The following is an 18,750-nucleotide window of genomic DNA, read 5'->3' as shown; positions in this document are numbered from 1 at the left end:
GACAGAGATTTAAAGGAGCACATGTAAGAAGGGACACACTTCCCCTGGGTATGCCCCAGAATTTACCTGCCTTCAATGGGTGGCAAATCCCCCCAGGGAGCCCGCCAAATACACAGGCCTCACCCACTTGAGCGGAGGGAGAACTCCCTTAGTGAACACTTCTAGCAGGTCCAGAGCCTATCTGTGGGCCAACCACTAGGAGGCAACGTTGCTCACCCCCACACACAGGCAGCCTCCAGCCAAGGCCCTGTGGTACGGGGAGCGGTCCCAGGGTGATCCTCACCTGGTGCCAGGCGCTGCCGTGCCAGTGGCTCTGATGGAGCCCCAGCGACTGGCCCAACGCCTCTGTAATTCAGCTGTCCCCCTGCCCTCACAAGACCCTTATCCCTGTGATGATACTGCTCTGCCCAAGTTGCAGAGATGAGAGCCTTGATCCGGATCTCAGCTCTGGCGGTGTAAATCCAGAGAGGCAGCACTCAAGCCAATGGCGTTCCGCCGATGGACACCACAGTAACTGACAGCAGCAGTGACCCTGCGTCCCCTGGTTCTGGAGCACACAACTGTACTGATCCATTCCTGAGCTGAACATCTCTCTCAGGGCCTGATCCTGCCTCCAGCTAAGTCAACGAGAGCAGTGCCACTCACTCCACCTGGAGCAAGACTGGAGGCCAAATGCCCCTTTTTCTACCAGGAACTAACCTCACTTCCCTTAACCCTTTCCTTACCCCTCTGTTCTGCCATACCTGGTGTCAGCCCTGGTACCCTCCCCATGGCAGCAATCCCCTGCCTGTGGCATGCTACCCAACCAGCATGATGTTCTTGCTAGGTATCTAACAAGGGTCTGATAAGACAGCAGTGTCTCTTATTTTACATGCTACACTTTTTCTCTAACAAATCAGTCTCCTGCCTGGTTTTCCTGCTGCTGTCTCCATAATATTCCAACGCATACACATAATAACCCCCAAATCTTTCCCCTGATCAGCAGCAGGAAGAACCCCATAGATGAGTGATAATTTAATTAGCAGTTTCATAAAAGGGTAAGGGTGTCTAACAACTCAGAATGAAGTTTTCAAAGCTGTGATAAAGAGCATTGATGAGGGAAGCCGTGGACATGAGAAAAGCTTTTTGATAGCGTGCCGCACAAAAGACTAATCTACAAGGTCAGTAAGTACGGTATAGAGGGTGAGCTACTTGAGTGGATAAAGGGCTAGCTTGGAAATCAAAGACCCAGTTTCCTTGTGAGTGCTAATAGTTTGGGAAGGGGGGAAGTGAGTATTGGAGCATCGCAACCATCAGCATTAGGACCACTTTTTTGCACTCGCTTTGTCAAGGACCTGGAGGAAGTACTGTGCAGCAAGGGGGTGGTGTTAGCAGAGGACATGGAGTCAGGGCAGGCAGTCATGTTCGTGGAGGCCAGAGAGGAGCCCAGGCAGGCAGACAAGTTGATCCTGCAACTGACCACGGAGCAAAGAAAGGCAGCACGGCTGGGAAAGATGGGAAGGGAGAAGGATATGCTTGGCAGTAGGAGGGAGGTCAGATCCAGAGCAGCAGAAGGAAAAAGGAGAAAGGAAAGGCAGAGCCCTTAGCATAGGACAGATCTCCTGCCTGTTGAGTCTGGGACACTGTGCATGTGAAGGGTGAATTCTTCCTAGTATGTTAGGGGCTGAACACTTCCCCCACCCCGCCTGTGCCATTTCACCTGATCCAGAGAGCCAGGAGGCTCCTGTGCTTAAGGGACCAGCCAGGAGATCTAGTTCAATGCTCAGCTCTGCCCCAGCCTCCCTGTGTGACACAGGCAAGTCATTTATCTCTGTGCCTCAGTTCCCCCTCTCTGAATTTGGGAACGACCCTCCTTGGTCTGTCTTGATCATATGCTCTTTGGGTCCAGGATTGTTTCTTACTGGACACAATGACCAAAACCAGGGGACCCCATCTGCAGTCTCTGACTTGTCCTCTGATCCCCACGTCACAAGAGATTTACATTCTCATACAAAGGATGCATAGAAAGCCCATGGATTGGCTGCAATACACTAACTGCCTAGGATAAAGGCAGCACTTCTAAAGAGTGCAAAGCTGCAGCACTTCTCAGAGGCGGCTCCCTGGTGCCCTAGATAAAGACACCTATGGTGGGTTGGATGGAAGTGTAGACCACAGGCCCCGCTGTGGGAGGTGGGGCAGCTCAGGAGTGTGCTGAAACAGCACAGTGTCTCTGGAGACCACCAGGCAGTGCCATCACTGTGCCAGCTCAGAAGGGGGAGTGGTGTTCCAGCTCCTTCTTGGCCCTCAGCTGCAGGATCTAGCCCAGCTGTGGGCAACCTGCGACCTATCAGAGCAAGCCACTGGCTGGCCACCAGACCATTTGTTTACATTTGCATGGCCTCCCGCAGCTCCCCGTGGCCACAGTTCGCCATTGCCAGCCAATGGGGCCTGCGGGAAGCGGTGCGGGCCTGGCCACCATTTTCCACAGCTCCCATTGGCTGAGAACAGCAGACCGCAGCCACTAGGAGCTACAGATGGCCATGCAAATGTAAACAAACGGTCTGGTTGCCGGCCTGTGGCTTGCCCTGATGGGCCGCAGGTTGCCTACCACTGGTCTAGCCCCAGTAGTGGCATAGCAGGAGGGTCGCAAGGTGCTGGGGGAGAAGCTTTCTGCATCAGAACTGTCCCTGGTGCACGTGCCGAAACCCCTGTGCAGAACATGGCCTTCAAGCGACAAAGTACCACACTCAATACAGAGTAGATAGCTGCATCTAACACACAAGCACGTGACAGAAAACAGGCCTGATTGTTAAAAGACAAAGCATATACTGCATGTGATTTGCATGTGCATTTACTGCAATCAGGCACACAAATAACCGGAGCCAATGAGTGTGTGTGCGCAATTCCTGATTTATATGCACAAACACTGAAACTGCACGAGCAATTGATGTGATATGATTCTATATTGTAGCATACACACACAGCAGGGAATATAAATAGCCTTACTGAATAATGGTCCCAGGAAATCCTTCTTGTGCTTTGCAAAGAGCCAGACAATGAGCCCATATTTGGAATGTTTTGAATACTTTCTGGTCATCAAATTAGTGAGATGAAGAAGGTAAAGCAGAGGGCAACCACAACAATGCCACCCAGAGACAGCAGTCTTCACTCATTCATAGAGGTTATAGCAACTAGGTCAAAAGTCTCCAGAAACGAACAACAAAAGGCTTGTCTACCGGAAGAGCCATGCAGAGATGGACCCAACTTCGGGTGCCAGCTAGGCAACAGCTTAGGGCACAGTGGAGATAGCATGCAGGTAGGCACACACCCTGAAGCTGCTCCTGCCCCATGCTGTGCAGAGCCTGGAGAGATGAGGAAGGAAAATGTAGTCCCCAAGGGCTGGCCTGTTCTCCCGTGGGAGCAGCCATAGAGCAAGGAGGAGACAACACAGACAGTACGGATTTGCTTCCTGCCACCCTGACCTGTCTAACGTTTCCTTCACATGACGTATGTGACCGTGTCACTCATGCTGAGTGTGTATTACGCATTCCCCCGCTCACCAGGGGTTACAAATGCACGGACTGTATGTGCTGGGCCAGATCCTCATCTAGGGTTGCCAAGTTGGTAATATTTAAAAAACGGACACTCCAGCAGGAGAGCCAGAACCTCTCCGCCCTGCCTCTTCCCCCCAAGGACCTATCCTCTGTCCACGTCTCTTCCCCTCTCCCCTCTGTTGCGTGCTGCTTTTCCCCTCTCCCCCACCCCCACCCCACCTGGGTCAGGAGGGCCTCGCCTGCAGAGCCAGGGCAGGGAGCTGCAGCTGCCCAACACAGGCAGAAAGTAGCCCCAGCTGAGTGGGGGCTGGAGCGGGTGAGGACTCACCACCTCCTCGCCTCCTCCGACCACAGGAACCAGACACTGGGTATCCGATCATAGATCTCCCCTTTTCGACCAGACTTTCCTGGTCGCCCTATCCTCATCTAGTGTAAACCAGTGAATCGCCACTGAGGTCAATGGAACTACACTACCCCTGGCTCTCTAGGTACAATAAAAGTGGCATGGCCAAATGGATAAGGCTGGGCTTACCTCCTTGCTCTGAGCCACCATAATGGCAGTTTTTAAGCCAAAGCCCTCATCAAAATCAAACAGAGGGATGGCCTAAAAAAAAATCGATGGGGCTATGGCCCCACTGCTGCCAACTTACCGTGTGACCCGGGACAAGTTAGCTGCCTTCTCTGTGCTTTGGTTTCTGCATCTGTGAAACAGGCTCACAATAATGTAAAGAGCTTTGAGATCTAGGGTGCAACTAAGGACTCAGAGGGGTTTCTATGTTCTATTCAAAGCTCTCCAGGGCTCCCACAGCTGGGATGCTGATTAGTGGCAACAGATGCCGAACTTCCAAGTAGCAGTCATTCCCCCACTCCCAAATATCATTTTTATATACATATAAACTTTTTAAAAGCACATTTTCCCATTCTGTTTCTAGGCTGGCTCTGCCAACAGCCGAGCAGGCTACCACGCCATCCATCAAATCCTAATACAATTCTGGTGAGTTGGAGAGCACAGATTCTGTAATGTATAGGAAGACTGTCATTCTCAAAACAAAAAATCCCTAGAAACCCAACACATTCCCAAACATGGGAAAGAATGAAAATCCAGTTAAGATACTCAAACTGCCTTAACTGTGCCCCGTTAGTGGCACCCGCCTCCAATCTTCCCTGCTTTGAGCCTTTCATACTTAGCTCCTGCAGGCTTTCACTCAAGCCATGAAGATCTGTTTGTTATTTTGAGGATCAAGGACATTCTCTAAGGGCTTTGAGAGGTTTGCACAGGTCTACATTACAAAGTTAGCTGGCATAGCTATGTCAGCTAGGCATGTGAAAAAATCACTCCCAGCCTGACATAGCTACATGGCAAAAGCCCTAGTGCAGACACAGTTATAACAGCACAAAAAATCCTTAAACTTAGTCGGAAACAGCTGATGTCAGCAGGGGAGGTGGTTTAATTAAGCCAATTCCTTTCATCGGTATAACCGGTGTCTTCACTAGAGGGCTCTTCTGGCATTGCTACACTAGTACGGCTGTGCCAGCAAAGCCTTTGTAGTGTAGACAAGCCCTTACTCAAACTGCTGGAACAAACTATCAAGGCAAGTGGTAGATTCTCCATCTCTTCAGCTCCAGACTGGCTGCCTGTTTGGAAGATCCTTCAGCCAAACACAAGTTACATGGCTCAATAAAGGGGTAACTGGGTGAAATGGGATGGACGGTGATATACAGGAGGTCAGACGAGATGATCTAATGGTCCCTTCTGTGAATCTAGAAGCAACACCAACCCTTTATGACCCCAGGAATCAGATCCTCAGGTTTCCATTTCATCCAGGAGACAGCATCTTGGACGTTCATTCTTCCCTAGTGACCCCAAGGGGGATCACCCCATATACTAAACCAAAAACACCACTTCCAGCGGCAGCAGCATGGGCTTTCCTTGAAGATCTCTCCTCCATGAGCTGATCTAGCCTGATCCTGCTTAGCTAGTGAGATAAGCAGGGCCCACAGGGTACAGCAGCTGCACATGAACCAAGGGGGCAGAAATGCAGTAGTTGGGTGACATTCTAGGCATTGAAAAGTCAAATACAGGCCTAACTTTGAATACACATGGCCAGAGCCACAGCTGATGTAAATCAGCAGCACACCACTGAAGCTAAAGGAGCTGCACTGATTTACACCAGTAAATATGATCCTTTATGTGCACTGGTGACTGACAATACCAAAATGTTCCTTACAACTCAGAAATCCTTGAAAAACTAACGCACCCTGAGAGTTCTAGTCTACATATAAACCATATTCTAAAATCAGAACCACTGAGCAGCAAGAATCAGGCACTGACGTGTCTGCTCAGTGCAATTACAGATGCAAGACTGCAACTAATAAATTAAAGAAGCCCATACAGAAAGAGTCAAGAGAAAACCCTAACGGAAGCATTTCAGCTCACACCCACACCTAACGGTAGGGCTGGGAAGTCAGCACCGGGAACGTCCTGAGAGCAGCAGAACCAGCAGCATTCAGGAAAAAGCTCAGAAAGTCCGTAGTGAAGGAGCATGAGAGATGCACAGTCTCACAGAAAAGACAAAAGAATGATCAGGGTGAAGGATAGAGGCATCTACTGCATACGTGACGGAGGTGAATGACAGGTTAAATAACAGAAAAATGGAAAAGAATGGAGGAACGTGTTCAAAAGAGAAACTCCCAGTGGAGAACATCAGCAGCTGGAGTGGAGACAAGAGGTGGGTGATTAGGGTTGAAGGAGACATCTGAAAGCCAGGTATGTGCAAAAGCAAAGCAACATCCATCACATGGGAGGGTGAGGTGGAGAATGACTGAGAACTGGGGGAAAGGTCTGGGAATGAGAACACAAAATTAAAGAAAAAGAAGCCTGGAAAGTAACTGAAAATCATGATGAACTGGAATGGGAACTGCTGAGGCCAGACAAGATTTAAAGGCTCAAATTCAAACACCATACAGCCACCACCTAAGTGCTGAGGGAATCACTTGCTTGGATTGCTAGATGGCCATCTGACATCATGCTAATCAAGGATTTTCAAAGCTGCCCTTAAGGAAACTCAAAGAAAGTCAAGGGAGGCCAGAGGCCAGGATGGGAGTGCATCAAGACCTCAGCGCACGGGGGCAAAATCAGTCCTGGGGCATGTGGATGCAATTCCTATTCGTTGCAATGACATTGTGCAGGCTTATACCAGGCCAAATGGGTCTAAAAATTACTGGGCCTAATTCTGCTCTCAGTTACGCTGGCATAAATCTGAAGCAAATCCATAGCGCTCAGTGGAGTTACTCTGGATTTACACCTGTGAGCAGAACTGGATCCATGGCTGGCGGGATAAGATCACATGCATCTCTAGGGCCCCTGTAGAAATATCTTGGCAATTCAAATCTAGTTTGCCAGTTGTAACCTCAACCACCAACCAGTGGGGCCCAGAAATGATTTTCAGGTGCGGATTCTGTTCCCACAGCTTAATAAATCAGAAATCACTCCAATGGCGTCAGTGGAGTTACACCACTGGAAAATTGGCATAGGTGAGAGCAGAATCAAGCCCCTCGGATGGCTCTGACCCGTGACATAGAAATGGAAGGCTCCATGTCTCACAATGACGTGCCAGGGACACGTATTACCCACTACATTCTCCAGCTGGAGAACCAGTGCTTGATCTTGACAAGAGACAGATTCAGTGGTCTAGGTTCTTTTCCATCTCTAACTTTTATGACTTCTAAGAACTTAAATGGGAAGATGCAACATCGCAGCAGAAGTATCATCCAGAGAGGAAGAGGAGGAAAGGAGGACATTATAAACTCCCAGAGTCCTGTGCTCACAATCTAGCTACATCAGTAGTAACCCGAAGTTCCAACTGTCTGCAATGCAGTGATGGTATTTGCTATAAAGTGGGGCTCTCTCTGATAGGTGACTGTAAAAATGGCATCGGGGTAGCCATGTTTGTTGGCTCATAGATCCCATATTAAATCTTCTCACCAGACACATAAAAAAGTGGCATTTCCCTTCTGATGCACCATCCCCAGTAACAATGATTTTTCTGGCCAAATTATATCCTGATTGGCAGCTCTGCCTTTAGTAGCACTGCATAAGCGTGAAGGAATCCAGAATGTGGCCTGTTAAAGAAGAAGTTTATGATTCCGAGTGATGATACACAGGAAGGGGAGAACCCAGCTTGACTCTCAGATCCCAGGGGAAGTTGCAGGGCTGGAGACTAGGAAAAAAAAATTATTTGTAAAATGGGTACATCTAAGATAGAATCAATGGGACAGATGCAGGAGCCTCTTTCAGTGTCACTTTTCAAACATTTGAAAGCCTTCGTGTTAATTATCCAGAAAGGATTACACTTTCCAATCAAGGCAAAGCACAAAAGGAGCGCCCTTTGATGAGACAGAGATGGGTCCAGGGAGCTGGATGAGAAAGATCACTATGTAACAGACAAAAAGAAAAGAAAAAATATGGAATGAGAGGAGAGATTACAAGCCACGAGACCCAGAAGAAAATAGATTAAAGCAATTCTGCAGCACATGTTTGCTAGGGGAATCACTTTTTCACATACCAAGCCTCATTCTGATCTTATTTGCTCCAGTATAGATCAGGAGTAACCCTAATTAAGGCAATGGGGTAAACCTGATGTATGTGTCTCAGAATCAAGCCCTCTGTTTATCTCTGAAAACTAATTTTGGAGTGTTCCAAACCTCAGTAATGCCCAATGTGGTATGTAGGCTGATCCAACCACTTCCATAGAATACATGGGTTCCCCTTTGCTTCATTTTGCTCCTTTAAAAAGTTGTGACTTTAAAATCCTTTTCTGCTTCTAATAACAGGCTGCCCCGTGCATTGATATGGATTGTCACAGAAGACCCTGCAATGCCATCTGCCTGCTTCCCCAACATAGGGGAGGGCAGTGTGGGAAAAGAATGCTTGGTGTGTGACAACTGACAATGCTCTCAAGGCCAATACCCACTGCCCCCAAAGACCAGAGGCACCCCGAGAAGAGAGGACTTTTAAGGATGTGCCTGATACACCATGCAGCACCCCCTGTCCCCTGCACTGCACTGACTGAGACGTGCATGGAGCTCAGAGCAGGGTTAACTGAGAGGTGATGTGTAAATCACAGCAGGTAAATGGGCTCAAAAGGTTCAACAACACATACGTGTCTGAAGATTAAACCTAATAGCCTGGCTGAGAAAAACGTGCTGACACAAAACCCAACCGCACACCTGTTTGATTTACAGGATCACATCTCCTCTCTCCCACCAACAGATCAATCCTGACACCTCCCAATACAGACACAGAGTAAATACATTCTGGGCTCTCCCCTCACCCCCTAATAACTGAACCCACCACTTTGCTCCACACCCCTATGAATGAATTCTGGGCTCACCCTCTGCAAACCGCTGCCCCCAATAAATGAAATCTGTCCCCCAATCCAAGACTGCTAGGCTTCCCCATCACATAACAATGCTGCTCTGGGGCTGCAGAGCGCCGGGGCACACAGGAAACCCTGGGCCTATGAGAAACTCTTTCTGAGAATCATAGATGAAAGGCCACAAGGGACCATGATGATCATCCCATATGACCTCCTGCATCAAGCCCATCCCTTCCCGTCGAGCAAGAGCAGCTCTCCCCCACACGGGCCACTCTGTTCCTTGCTCCCCATTTATCTGCAGAGAAGCTACCACTGGCTCCCCAGGCCCTGCCCAGCCAGCTCGCCCAGGCAACTCCCAGCACGGGTGGGCAGGAGGGGAAGTGGGCCCTGCCCCAACATGCCAGAGCATGGGCAAAGAAGCAACAAGCATAAGAATTGCAAAGAATTTTCCCCTCCTTTAACCGCAGCTCCAAATGGGGCGCAAGCCATACCAGCTCACAGCCCCTTTGGGCCGTACTCGCTTCACGTACGCCATTGTTATGCTGCTGCCACCTGGCCTGGCGTCAGCGCAGTTGCCGCCAATTGCTGCCACGGGGAGTGAGATCTGCCACAGGCCCTGCTGACCCCCTAACGCCCACTGGCTGCCCTGGGACCTGCTCCTTGTCCACGTCACCTTGGAGTCGGACCCCAAAGCTCTGAGCAGATTCCATTGTTTCCTCCCCCTCTGGAGGCATAAGGGCTTTGCTGGTTAGGGAAAGGGGCTGCTTTTTCCCTCCACTATTTGCTGATTGGTTGTCTACTCCAACCACCTCTTATCTTCTGCCCTCCCAGCCCCTACGCTGCAGCCTCATTCCCAGCTCCCCTACCCCCATCAACATTGCCAGTCCTCCCCACCTCCCCCAGGCCTGTTAACTCAGCCCCTCCAACCTCCCCACTCCCTCCATCTCCCACCAGACTTAAAGCTGATCTAAGAGGCCATTTGCCTCCCTTCTTGTATGTTACACCTTGCCCGTCCTCCCTCCCCCTTTGTCTGTCTGGTCTATGCAGACAGTAAGCAAATCAGGGCAGGGACTGTCTCTTACTCTGTGCAGCATGGAGTACAATGGGGTCCTGATCCTGGGGCATTACTGGCTTAACAATCAATCCTCCTTCTCCACTCCATAGGAGGTAAATTTCAATGGAGTTGGGTGTCACTAGGCAAACAGGCTCATCAAAGAGGGGTAAAGATCAGTCCCATCGGACCTGCCCAGCTCCAACAGGAGACAATTTGGGTTTCTATTAAGGGAAAAAAGGATTCACAGCAGTAGTGAGAGAGGGAAATGTTAAATGCTCCTTCGGCCAAGGGAGGAATTCAGTCTCCACCTCTGTCACCAAGGCTCGCAGAGCTGGAGAGGGACCCAACAGGAAAAGCTGGGATTACCCCCAGATCCAGGGTCCTCTGGGGGAGAAAAGCGCCAGAAAGGCCCCCTCTCTCCTGGAAGTTGAAGCGGGGTGGGGGGTGTAGAGGAAAGCTTCAGCACTATATTCTTGTTGAGCACCAGAGCATGAGTAAACACGATGGAGGCTTTTCGTGGTCTGGTGAGTTTAAGCTATGAGCCGAAAGTTTAACTATTAATACACTTAATCAAGGGGTCCTTCCTGTACCCAGGTTTGGGAAAACAAATTTGCCACCACTGAAGAGGGTGGGGGAGAGACCAGGGCAGGTCAGCACCGCCCCAGCGGAAAGAGCCTCCTGAGGAGGGGAGTGGTGGATCTGTGTGGAGGGTGGAGGAAAGGCGGGAGGGAGGAATAAGACTGGAGGGGGCTGGCTCCGGCCTCCTCATTGTGAGCCTGAATGTGGCCATCAAAGCGCATGATGGAGTGGCAGCCAGACAGTGTGGAAAGCCACACCACCGCCCGGCAGGAAATCCAGAGTCTCCCAAGCAGGGAAGGCATTTGAATAGCAAAGGTAGAAGAGCGCCAGAGGAGATGCCTGCTGCTAGGTCCCAGACAGAGCGGGATCCGGGTGTGAGCAGGGAGCTGGCCTCAAGACAGCCATCTTGGCGGCTTGGCATGATTTATTTCAAGACTTCTCACCCTGAAAGTGGCATTCGCTCCCAAAGGTTCCCCCAGCCCATCCTAAGGATCCCAGCACCAGAACCTGTCCTGCATCGGGAGGGAAACTTCCCACCAAGGGGGCCAGGCCAGTTCCTCATTGGGTGTGAGCTGGTGTAGTGCTATGGACTCCCTGACTTACAGGTCCCTGGAGGATCTGCCCCCAAAGCCAAGGAGTGGGCAGCCCCTGGGAAAGCCTTGGGGCCAAATCCAGGTTTGGTGTAAATGGTGAAGCGATGGCACTCGCAAGATCCAGCGGGTCTGTAAACCCAGGGGATGGGAATGGAACGGACCAGGGGCGGTAGCAGCCAGAGATACAGTAACACAGCACCATTCCCTCCAGGTTTTCACTCACACCTGTACCATCTGCTACCCCTCGGCCCAAGCCCATGTGAAGCCTGGTCTCCAGCCTTTTTACACCCCCCAAAACAGATTCAAGCGGCCAGACCACTGCCCAGAATGGGGGCCGGTGTGCACACCTGTCAAATGCCTCGTCTGCACGAGCTATGCGCCTGTGCTGCCCCACAGATGCCGCCCGTCCAAGGTAGATGTAGGGCCTGAGCCTGGATCCAGTGGCGTGAGAGCAGAAGCAGGCCCAGGGAGAGTAACCGACACCACTGCTCACAGGGGCTTGGCTCACACTGGCTTTCAAGCTCCAGACTGGCCCTTCCAGGCACAATAGGCCCAATTCTGCTCTCCTGCACACCAGCGTCAATCAAGAGGAACTGCCCTGAGATTAGTGGAGTCAGAGTGGAGTAAACGGAAATCAGGTAAGGGTAGCAGAAGTCAGGCCTTCTCCTTCTCCGCTTCTCCTCCGCCCCACCACTTACACTTTCTGCAGACCCCGGAGTCTGGCTTAGTCATAGGGTGGGCACTGCAGCAAATTCATCCACTCCCTGGTACGGCCTTCCATGGCACCTAAGGTGCTGGGGATCAAATCCTCTGCTTGTGTAAATTGGCACACTTCTGTAACATCACAGAACTCCGCCGGTTTACACCAGCAGTGAGTCTGGCTCAGAGCTTTTAATGTCACACAGTAAACCCCCAATTCCTCCATTGCTCCTTTGCCAAACTCAGCCCTCCTCTGGGGGCTTTGCCCTTGGAGAAAGCATATGGGAAAGAAGCAAAATATCAGCAGAACCTGCCCCACTGTGGTGTAAATCTGGTGTGACCCACGCTGCTAAAGGCAACGGCGTGACACTGGTGTAACCGAGAAGATGATCAGGCCAGTGATCTGTCTGGTATTCTGCAATAAAATGACAAGCCCCCCTGGCAGTAGTGTCTCTCTGTGGGGCAGGCTCCTGCTTTGCTAGGATTCAGCTGAGAACATGGTCAACTCAGGTCACCAAATGGCTCCCAGTCACTGCTGCACTGGAGCCAGATTGGAACCAGCATCCTAGAGGTGAAGAGCCCCATATGACCCTGCCCCTCCACCTGGAGCCAATCAGTCCCCCCGCCCCAAAAAAACCTCCAGCCCTCTCATTTGTAATTCGCCTTTCTCTGTGTTACCAAGCTTTTAAATCTGAATGAGCCAAAGGGCCAGATCCTCTGTGGGTGTAGATCATCTCCACTGACATCGGTGGGGCTATTCCGATTTACACCAGCTGGGGGTCTGGCCCTAAGTGCTACTGGAGGAGCTCAGACGTGAAACCACCAGAAAACCACATTGTGCTTAGGAACAAACGATGGTACTGACAGGCAGCCGTGTAGGGTGACCAGATGTCCCAATTTTATAGGGACAGTCCTGATTTTTGGGTCTTTTTCTTATATAGGCTCCTATTACCCCCCATCCCTGGTCCTGATTTTTCACACTTGCTGTCTGGTCACCCTACAGATGCGTGTCCCCACGTGCTCCAAACGCATGGCCCGAGAGTGCCCCTGGTGAGAACAAGTCAGGAAATGCCATGAGCTCCCCTCTGCCTTCTCTCTGGATCATTGCTTAGGAGAAGAGTTTATCCCCCAACCTATGGGGTGGGCAGGGGGGTTGATTCCCCAAAACCAATGGAGGAGTTGCCACCAGGTCTGCGGGGACGGGACACACTTAACCAAAGGGGACATATCCCCTGTTTAGGGAGAGGACAATTTGGCCCCTCTGTGATAGAAGCCGCTAGTGAGATGCACTGGACAAGTCCCTATCACAGTAAACCCCATTTCAGCATCCCCTTCGAGCACGACTCATGTCAACTGCATCCTTTATCAAGGAGGAACAAGCAGGTTTTTGGAAAGAGGCACTTGCAAATACATCCTCAGCCAGTTAATGTCACACATGCACTTTTGGCTGTATCAGTCCTCAGCCTTCAGTGCATCCCACGCTGCTGGAGTGTAACACGGCCCAATGGTATTTCACAGGCACCATGGGCCAACCTCCGTGCTAGCATAAGCCGGCACGATTGCACCAAAGTCAACCTTGTGGCATCTGCCAGAGACAAAGCTGGGTCCCTTTGCTCCTCAGATCTATGCCCTTAAGTCCATGTCAGTAACAACTTGGCTCAAAGCCTCAAGCAATTCATCTGTTTCCCCACCAAAGTGGTGATAACCTGTGAATGATATATGCATGCATCCACTCAAAAAGTTTTACATTGTACAAAGCCCTTGCACACACAATACACACACACACGCACTGCCTGCACCACCAATGCCTTCTCCCCTTCCCACCTCCCATTTGATAACCTCTGCATGCTTCAAATGCCCTTGTTTAGCCCAATGCAGACACATCCAATATCTCATAGACTATCAGGGTTGGAAGGGACCTCAGGAGGTCACCTAGTCCAACCCCCTGCTCAACGCAGGACCAATCCCCAACTAAATCCCCAAATGGCTCCCTCAAGGGTTGAACTCACAACCCTGTGTTTAGCAAGCCAATGCTCAAACCACTGAGCTATCCTTCCCCCCTTTATTATTGCCTATTTATTAGCTCCTTTTATTATCTCTCTAATCCAGGGTATGCAATCACGTTTTGCAATGTGCACTTTGCATTTGCCACCAGTAAACAAAACTCCCACGCAAGTTCATTCAGCAAGTTTCATTCATGGAATCAGCCGAACTTTCAAATGATTCCGAACATTTACTATGTCAATTTCATTTGTCCGGCGCTTTAAATTGTCATTTCCTCATAAGCCACTTTGTCAGCTTTAATGTGCAGAGGAAGTACATCGACTAGAACTTCAAACACACAGAGCCAAGTTAACCCTCACCAGCAGAAAGCTATAGGCGCTTCTTTTGTTAGTTTATTTTTATTACCACGCTCTGATGGGTTAACCCCCAAAAAACCTCTGGAGGTCAGATCACTGAATCTATAAGGCTATCTATGCATACACGCACACAATGGCACCTACTTGGATTTAAGTGACATTCCCATGGCAGGGGAACACAGTAAATGTTACCAACAGCTTCCAATTCCATAGGGGAACACTACTAAAATCAGGCAATAAATTTACACTTGGCAGCAAAGGGAGCTGAACCTGCCTCTCTCTGCCTCGCCAATGTGGGCAGAAGCTTTGGAGAATGACACTTACGGGTTTTGTGCTCAATAAGGCACTAAAGAAGCCGATTGTTTTTGACATTGCACTGAGAGTTCTCATCAAGGTCTAAATGCCCAGACTGTTTGTTGTTGTCATTTTTTTCAAAAGGCAAGACCATGCACAATCTTTTAGGAAAGGAATTTTTTGGAAAGGAGCACTCTGTTTTCCATGTCTAACTACTTTACACGCCAAAGGAAAAACCCAGGTCTGCTTTTCTATTAATCAACACCTCTTAAAGGCAAAATCCTTGCTATTTGGCCTTCAATTTCAATGGCTCATGCTTCTTTCAAAGCGCACATTAAAGCAAAGCTATTTAACTGTTGGAACATTTTTTAAAACCTCACACAAATAAACAAAAGGAAAAAAACCCAGTTACAGTAGCACTAAGTGAAAGCAAATATATTCAGGCTGGGACCTTTGTCAGCCCAAGTTCTCCCTACGCCTAGGTGCAGCATAGAAGACCACCCAGTGTTTGGGGAATCCTCCAGCACACAGAGGGGATAAACAGGGTTGGAGTTAACAATGAAGTTGCAGTCTGAGCTCTGAATTTCCTGGCTTTGGTGGGTTTAAGCTGGACCCCACACAATTACTTAAAGCAGTTGCTTGTAGGGAAGTAGCCTGCAGGTCAAATTTTCACTCCCGGGTGCTATGGGTGCATTTGTAATAAATCTCACACTTGGACAGGCAAATCAGGGAGAGAAACACCTAACCACCCTCCTGAATAGGCAGCTACCTGATCTGAAGTCACAGGGTCCTATCTGCATGCATAAGCATGGAAGTTCCTGGGTGACTTTGCGGGAGCAGCTGCTGGAAATTTAGCCTTTCGTGTTTCTTCCAGCAATTTAAGAACTTTTTTTTAAAAAGGTGCAACAGCAAGTGAAGGTGGGGAAGTGTCCCTGTGACAGAATAAGGGATCCAAGGAGCCTGGAAAAGCCAGGCAGGGGAACCATTAAAGGACCACTGACACTGTCATATCAGTCAGGGCCTATTCCCGAAAGCATCAGAAACACAACTGCCATTGAGTTCAGTGGTGCAAGATCCAGCCCCTTGTCCTTGCATGCAATATATCTTTCAAGCTGCATGGTGATAAGAAATGTGCCCTACATTCTAATTCAGTGGGTTACACATGGGTCAATCCCAACCATTAAGTTGTTCTTTTAAAACACGGTATTTCCCAGGTATCCTACAACTAAGAGGGCATGGATCCTTTACTCCCTCAAGTAGTCCTCAAATCACACCAGTCATCTCATCCTCTCCAAGGAGTCTACTCATGGGAGCAAAGATTGCTGGCTCAGGGTCACATGGAGCTCTGCATACATGTGATCTGTTATCACTGGATGTGTGTACAGCTTTGTTTATGTTTAGGACCCAGAATAAGTAGCACTTCCTTTTTAATCGCTCATTTGAGCAAAGAATTAAAGGACCGAAACCAAACAACTGGGTGAAATGGGAAGGGCATTGGTTATTGCAGGATATAACACTGTGCCTCAATGAGTTGAGCTAAGATTGAGCCGAGTTTTGTATAATAATCAACAGTGCAGTAAATCATTTGCAAAATACACTACCGCTTTACAGCTAGCAGCGCGCACTGTGGATGCGTATTAGATAAATTACACATTGTACATTGCAATCGTCTGCTTCCATTTAATCTTTTATTCTCAGTGTATGTTCAGTGCCCACACATCAAATGCAGGGGGAGTGGAGCTCCAGTACGAATTGCATATTACAGACTCAAAGGCAAAGTAGGAGGGGAAATATTACTTGGTTAAAAAAAAACTTAAGTTACTTGTCACACATGGCTCAGTTCCAGCGAGCCGCGCATCCCGCAGGCTGGCCATCCCTCACTGACTGCAGTTTGGGAAACAAAACTAAAATGGGCAACAACAAAACAGACGGATGTCAGCTACTCTGTGGATGCAAAATTTGCTTTAAAAATAAATGAAACAAACTCAGCCCTCCTGTTGCTTATATATTAAAAAAACCAAAAACCTGTAGAAAACTCTGAACAACACTTTGAATACCCTCTGAGCTACAGAAAAGAAAAAGAGATCAGCCCAGGGAACACTGTTCTGCCCCAAATCCTCTTCCTCCAGAGATTTTCTTTTTTTTAAAAAGGCAAATTAAAACCGGGAAAACCCAAAGTCTGGCCCCCAGCAGCCCTTGTGCTGCTCCCCGTCCCCTCCCTCTCCCCAGCAGCGCCAGGCTCTGCATGGCAAGTTGGAGGCAGGCGAGGGAGGGTGGGCGGCCTGGGTTTGTTTGCTGAATCGCCAGCCCCTGGAAAGCAGGGCTAGGAATTGCTGACAGCCCCTGAGCTGCAGCGGCGCTAGCGGGCGCCGCTCTAATCCGCGGCTCACACAAGCAGAAGGGTCAGCTAGAGCCAGCCTGCTGCTTTCAGACACCATTGTAACCCGGGAAACAAACCAGTGATTAGATCGGGAGGGGTTGGGCTCCTGATCAATAATCAAGCGTCCTGGGATAGAGGGATTGGTTGCAGCCACAGTGCCACCGCCCCGCGTTGGAAACTGACATTTCCCACCCCATTTCCCCCTCCTGATAATTTCACTCAAGGGGGGGAGGGAAGGGAGGCAGGAAGGACAATTTCAATATTGCAAACAAAACTTTGCTCATTAAGCAAACGCCCCATCCTCGCCGCCGCCACAACAACCTCCCCCCCAGTGCTCCCGGCAGCAACCCCAATAAAGCACAGCGATCTGGGATTTACAGGATTCCGAACAGTACAGGGGACACACACACACACACACACACACACGGGACTGGTCACTTTTCCCGGTGTCTTTCCAATCGCGGTGCGTGGGGTTGCCTCACCTCGCAAAAAATACCCAAACCTGGAAGAATCGGGCGGGGGGAGTCGATTACTTTCCTTTTGATGGGGACTTTAGAAGGAAAGTGTGGGAGGGTACCTAACACCCCCTACCCCGGGATGTCTCTGTCTCTGCTCCAGGGACCCCTGGTGCCAGCCGGGCTGGGGCGAACTCACGGGTCATCTCCCATGGAGAATACCATCCCCCCCACCCCACCCCCCCCAAAAAATCCCCTCTTTTTGTCTAGACCCACTGATCTGAGACCAACCTTCTGCAGCACTTCTCCATCCCGGCGGAGGTAGGGAAGAGGGGGGTTAGGGATAAGGGGATGGGTGGGAGCGAAGGGTTTGATCTGCCCCCTCTCCCCTGGGCCACTGATCAGCACCTGAACGGAAGGGAAATTACAGGGCAAACTTTTTCCCGAGACTTTTCCCCCAACTCTTCCGCCGCCCGTGAATGCATCTGCATATTTAGCGAGCACAGAGGCCTTTTCACTCTCATGCACCTACCGGAGGAAGAGCGATCCGGAGCAAGAGCAGGAGAAGCAGCAGCGGCAGGGGGAGGAAGGAGGAGAAGGGAGGGATGGGAGCTGCAGCCACCACCACTCCGGGCAGTGCGTGTGTGTGTGTGCGCGCGCGAGCTGTCGCCGGCCGGATTAAAGAGCCAAATCCAGAGCATGCAAAAAAAAAAATTAACACCTGCCAAAAAATTATCTCTTTACAAGGCGAGGGGTGTTTGTCTCCCTTCCCTCCTGTGGGGCGGCGGGGTAAATCAGTGGAGTGGGGCGGCGGGGGGGGCTGCAGCGCCTAGATCAAAGGGTCGCGTGCATGGGGGGGCTCACAATGGGAAATTGAAAAAAAAAAAGAAGTGAAGGGGTTGGGGGGGGGGTCTCTCCTCCAAGGCAGCGTCTCCTTCCCCGCAAACCCACCTCTACATCCCTCCTCGTTCTGGAAGTACATGGACAGCCGAACCACATTGCATAGGGCTGCTGCTGCTGCTGCCCGGGGGCTGCCGGCAAAACCCGGACCGGACCGACTCGCCGGCTGCCCACTGCCGCCTCCTCTGCCATCTCCGCCTCGCTCCCTTGGCCCTGCTCTTTTGCATGCTGAGCGCAGGCTTCTCCCCCCGCCCTCCCCAGCAACCAGCCCCAAAGTGAGCCGCCGCCCGGGGCAAGTCCTGGAGCCGAGCAGGCAGCGCCGAGCCGCCTCCAAAGGAGGTTTTTATGCAGTCGCTTTGATTATTATCTGTTTAACTTGCACCGTGGCTGCCGCTGCTGCATTCCCACTGGCCACATCCCGGTCCCCAAGCCCGCTGCCATCCGTCGCTGTCTCCTGCGCTCCCTCTTTTTGCTCTCTCCTTGTGTTCCTCTACCACCGCCACCACCACCTTGGAAAGCAACTTT

At 50.4% G+C, this 18,750-nt stretch overlaps 1 protein-coding gene across 4 annotated transcripts in view; it reads right to left on the bottom strand.

Moving 5' to 3' along the window:
* The window catches only part of CXXC5 (CXXC finger protein 5), a 102,087-nt gene extending 83,664 nt beyond the window's left edge, over window positions 1-18,423 (bottom strand). For 2 of the 4 annotated variants that reach the window (XM_050962814.1, XM_050962816.1), the window contains exon 1: window positions 17,858-18,270. The gene's annotated coding sequence lies outside the window, so the exon portion shown is untranslated. The other 2 variants (XM_050962817.1, XM_050962819.1) reach the window with 2 other exon arrangements.
* Between the last annotated feature and the right edge of the window lie 327 nt (window positions 18,424-18,750).

The sequence above is a fragment of the Gopherus flavomarginatus genome, chromosome 7 (assembly GCF_025201925.1).
Source record: "Gopherus flavomarginatus isolate rGopFla2 chromosome 7, rGopFla2.mat.asm, whole genome shotgun sequence".
NCBI classification, from domain to species: Eukaryota; Metazoa; Chordata; order Testudines; family Testudinidae; genus Gopherus; species Gopherus flavomarginatus.
Note: the sequence above shows the minus strand (reverse complement) of the source record. Positions and strands in the feature narration are given on the sequence as shown.